The sequence below is a fragment of the Coregonus lavaretus genome (assembly GCF_964263955.1).
Source record: "Coregonus lavaretus genome assembly, chromosome: 24".
Taxonomy (NCBI): domain Eukaryota; kingdom Metazoa; phylum Chordata; class Actinopteri; order Salmoniformes; family Salmonidae; genus Coregonus; species Coregonus lavaretus.
Window position 1 is genome coordinate 45,397,579 of NC_140011.1, and position 5,000 is coordinate 45,402,578.

General features: G+C 44.1%; 1 protein-coding gene across 1 annotated transcript in view; it reads right to left on the reverse strand.

Moving 5' to 3' along the window:
* The window catches only part of LOC311099908 (metabotropic glutamate receptor 5-like), a gene marked incomplete at both ends in the record, with an annotated part of 87,463 nt that overhangs the window by 34,339 nt on the left and 48,124 nt on the right, over positions 1-5,000 (reverse strand). The gene's annotated exons all lie outside the window — the stretch shown is intronic.

Below are 5,000 nucleotides of genomic sequence, written 5' to 3' on the forward strand. Positions count from 1 at the left end.
CACCCGCGGGACAAATAAAACCACCCCGCAGGTCAAATAAAACCACCCGCAGGTCAAATAAAACCACCCACGGGCAAAATTCGTCCCGCTGGCCACCAGTTGGGGAACCCTGTTCTAAGGTCTGTTAGTCAGAAAGGCAGAGAGATAGAACAAGAGAAAGGCAGAGAGAATAAGAGATAACATAATGATATAGACAAGTTACTATCCAAACACTTTTCTTGAATATCTGCTATTGGCACAGATCAGATCAGCATGCATACATAAATATGACCACCAGGCATCACTCAGATCCAATACCGATTATTGATTATAACACTTGATTAGTAGAATATAAAACACCCTGTATGTTCTGTTACCATACACACCTCAGAGTTGATATTAAGAGTGATTACTGATGATCGTTGATCATTGATTATTAGAACACACTGCCTATCAACACATAGCCTGGTCCAGATCTGTTTGTGCTCTTTGCCAACTCCACTGCTTACTGTCAAACTAACGTGATAGCACAAAAAAGACTGGCACTCAGGCTAATACACATCCTCTCTGCTCTGTAAACAGAAACACGTTGATGAGAGAGGAGGTTGAACTAGCCATTGGAATAGATGCCAGGACTAATGTGCAATAAACAGTAGGCCAAAAGACTGCAGCATCTGTGGCTATCAAAGTCTGCACCTACTAACTACAGATGTAGGATCTTAATTTGAGCCAGTTTGCTACAGCAGGAAAGGATCCTGCAGCAACAGGAAATGTGAATGATTACGTGGATTATAATTAATGTACGTTTTTGAAAGGGGGTGATACATTTTCGTAAGGGAGAAATCAAGTCTGAAATTTCCATGTGGAAATTATAAACTTCTGAAGCTTTTTAAACCTCATATACACTGCAAGTTAAAATGTCCTGCATGTCAGGGAAGTTCTCCTGCAACAGGGTGATCAATTAAGATCCTACAATGTAGGCCTACATATAAAATCATTTCCAAATGTTAAACGATTAGAATAAAACCAGTACATTTTCAAAGCTGTCGTATTGACACATTTTTATCCTATTCTTAATATATTACATCATGCTAAAAACAAAGTTTGCACACTTTGCCATATTACAAGATATGACAAAAAGCCAATCGCCGGTATTGTTCCCTTCTATATATAAAATACGAGTCACTTATTTTTACAAAACAGTATTGTCAGCATGCAGGTCTGAAGCACATAGAGCCAGTCAGCCAGTCACAGAAAATCACATAACATATTTGTGTGTGTGTGTGTGTGTGCGCGCGTGTGCGTGTGTGTGTGTGTGCGTGTGTGCGTGTGTGTGTGTGTGTGTGTGTGTTCGTGTGCGCGTGTGCGTGTGCGTGTGTGTGTGTGTGTGTGTGTGTGCGTGTGCGTGTGTGTAATTACTGTCTGAGCAGGTGGAGTATTTTGGTTGTAAGTTCATACCACATTCCTGAGGGTTATATTGGTTCAGGCTGCCTCCCAAATGGCCCTATGGTCAGAAGAGCGCCCTCTATAGGGAATATGGTGCCCTTTGGGAGGCAGCCTGATAGTAACTAGTTAATAATAATAATAATAATAATAATAATAATAATAATAATAATAATGTACATTCAGAGAACTAACTATAGTTAGTCACCTCTAGAGAAACAGAACAGAAGGAATCAAAAAGAGAACAAGTGAACCTGAATATTACATCATATCAACCTGGTCAATACCTTCAAGTAACTGTCCAGTTATCAGCTACCATCAGTCCAGTCAAATAAAAAAGCGAATTATTTCAATTTGTGCTCAGCTGTGCCTCGCAAGTGATAGAACAACTGATCTATTTTGTTAGGCAAAGTTTGAGTTTTGAAATATAATATGGTCTGTTTACTTTACATGAATATCTTTATTGACCGGAAATATACCCACACCATTCAAACACAGAAAAGCTGCTTTTTAACAAACTTAAATTACCCTTTTTGGAAAGAAAATAATTTCACTCACATTGTAGATTATTATAGGTCATATTTCATAGAAATCTGGAAACACTGGACAGCTACTTTAATAACATACCTTAAAGATGCAATCTAGTAGTAGTAGTAGTAGTAGTAGTAGTAGTAGTAGTAGTAGTGGTAGTAGTAGTAGTAGTAGTAGTAGTGGTAGTAGTAATAGCAGTAGTAGTAGTAGTAGTAGTAGTAGTAGTAGTAGTAGTAGTAGTAGTAGTAGTAGTAGTAGTAGCAGTAGTAGTAGTAGTAGTAGTAGTAGTAGTAGTAGTAGTAGTAGTAGTAGTAGTAGTAGTAGTGGTAGTAGTAGTAGTAGCAGTAGTAGCAGTAGTAGTAGTAGTGGTAGTAGTAGTAGTAGTAGTAGTAGTAGCAGTAGTAGTAGTAGTAGTAGTAGTAGTAGTAGTAGTAGTAGTAGCGGTAGTAGTAGTAGTAGTAGTAGTAGTAGTAGTAGTAGTAGTAGTAGTAGTAGTAGTAGTAGTAGTGTTTTGTACGATCTGTGAATAGTTTTTATGTTGTGCTGATTTAGTTATCCAGGCTGGGGGAGGAGTCCTAGAAGACAGGCCTGTCTGGGGGAGGAGTCCTAGAAGACAGGCCTGTCTGGGGGAGGAGTCCTAGAAGACAGGCTGGTCTGGGGGAGGAGTCCTAGAAGACAGGCCTGTCTGGGGGAGGAGTCCTAGAAGACAGACCTGATGTAGTTCTGGTAAACTTTCATCACAGTTGTTGCTGCTGCTCTGGTACTCCTCCCACACAGGGATTTCAGGTGATTTATAGTTTTTCCCTCCTCTGTTTCCAGGTTGTTGATGTGAGTTGTCCATTTTATGTCACGTTGTAGTGTTACTGTCAGGAATTTAGCAGTTTTCTACATTTTGGGGTTTTGTCCATGAAGTGATTTCCAGTAAAATAAGTGTCACCGTTTTGAGCTGGGCCGAAAACGGACGAAGAAGAGGAACAGGCCCAGTCATTGGCTGAACTTTGACCTCTCTCCCATCACCTATCAGGAGGCAGTGAGTCTGGAGAAGTGACCTCTGATAGGACGAGGCTGTAATGTGGGTGTGGCATAGTCCGTATTGCTCCTCCCACTGCCCAGCTTTCAGTACTTCCAGACACATGACTTAACTCAGGAGAACCTAGCTACGGACTCTTATAATCCACATGTTGTGTTGTCCATCTGTGCTCTCAGAAACTGAAGGCAGTTTTCAGTTTGTTCATTTTTCAGGTGTTAGACAGGCAGTCAACCATCCATCAGGCCAGCTGGCAGCAACAGCGTGTCTTTACCTCTAGTCTTGAGTCTTTAGTGTGGTTGTACTGTGGTCCTGATGACCTTTAGCGTGGCTGTACTGTGGTCCTGATGACCTTTAGCGTGGCTGTACAGCGGTCCTGATGACCTTTAGCGTGGCTGTACTGTGGTCCTGATGACCTTTAGCGTGGCTGTACAGCGGTCCTGATGACCTTTAGCGTGGCTGTACTGTGGTCCTGATGACCTTTAGCGTGGCTGTACTGTGGTCCTGATGACCTTTAGTGTGGCTGTACTGTGGTCCTGATGACCTTTAGCGTGGCTGTACAGCGGTCCTGATGACCTTTAGCGTGGCTGTACTGTGGTCCTGATGACCTTTAGCGTGGCTGTACAGCGGTCCTGATGACCTTTAGCGTGGCTGTACTGTGGTCCTGATGACCTTTAGCGTGGCTGTACAGCGGTCCTGATGACCTTTAGTGTGGCTGTACTGTGGTCCTGATGACCTTTAGCGTGGCTGTACAGCGGTCCTGATGACCTTTAGCGTGGCTGTACTGTGGTCCTGATGACCTTTAGCGTGGCTTTACTGTGGTCCTGATGACCTTTAGCGTGGCTGTACAGCGGTCCTGATGACCTTTAGCGTGGCTGTACTGTGGTCCTGATGACCTTTAGTGTGGCTGTACAGCGGTCCTGATGCCCTCACCCTGTTTCTCCTCCCAGCGTCCCCCCCATCACTCTCTGGGAGGAGAAACTATGGCTCTTATCCAAGGAAAGGGAATAAAATCAAGTAAATATTGTGTAGCTCATCCAGTTTGGTCCATGTCTTTTCAGCACTGTTTTACTGCTCTCCTCTCATTTACAGTTTCTCCAACTAAATCTCCAAATGCAAAACTTATTAACCTATGTCCAACCAAGTCCACAAAACACGTCTCAAGTATGTACATTTTTCTGTCCAAGACAGAAGGAGTCACTGGACGGAAGAGAATAGGAGGCAGAGGAAGATGAGGAGTAGTTTACAGGGAAGTGCATGAGTAGTTTACAGGGAAGATGAGGAGTAGTTTACAGGGAAGATGAGGAGTAGTTTACAGGGAAAAGGAGGAGTAGTTTACAGGGAAGAGGAGGAGTAGTTTACAGGGAAGATGAGGAGTAGTTTACAGGGAAAAGGAGGAGTAGTTTACAGGGAAGAGGAGGAGTAGTTTACAGGGAAGAAGAGGAGTAGTTTACAGGGAAGAAGAGGAGTAGTTTACAGGGAAGATGAGGAGTAGTTTACAGGGAAGATGAGGAGTAGTTTACAGGGAAGATGATGAGTAGTTTACAGGGAAGAAGAGGAGTAGTTTACAGGGAAGATGAGGAGTAGTTTACAGGGAAGATGAGGAGCAGTTTACAGGGAAGATGAGGAGTAGTTTACAGGGAAGATGAGGAGTAGTTTACAGGGAAGAAGTGGAGTAGTTTACAGGGAAGATGAGGAGTAGTTTACAGGGAAGATGAGGAGTAGTTTACAGGGAAGATGAGGAGTAGTTTACAGGGAAGATGAGGAGTAGTTTACAGGGAAGAGGAGCTCTGGCTGTAGTGCCGTAGCATCAGTCTGTCATATTTCCCCGGGGGGCAGGGCTCACCCAGGGCAGACTCTGAGGCCGGGAAAAGGGCCGGGGACAGGGAGGGTGGCGAGGCGCCAGGCGACCCCAGGGAGGAGTCTCTAAATGGGTACGGAGGGGCCAGAGCAGCCAGCTCCTCCAGCAGCTCTGTGGTTCTCACCGCCGCCGTACCACACACCCCGCCCCCAGGACCAT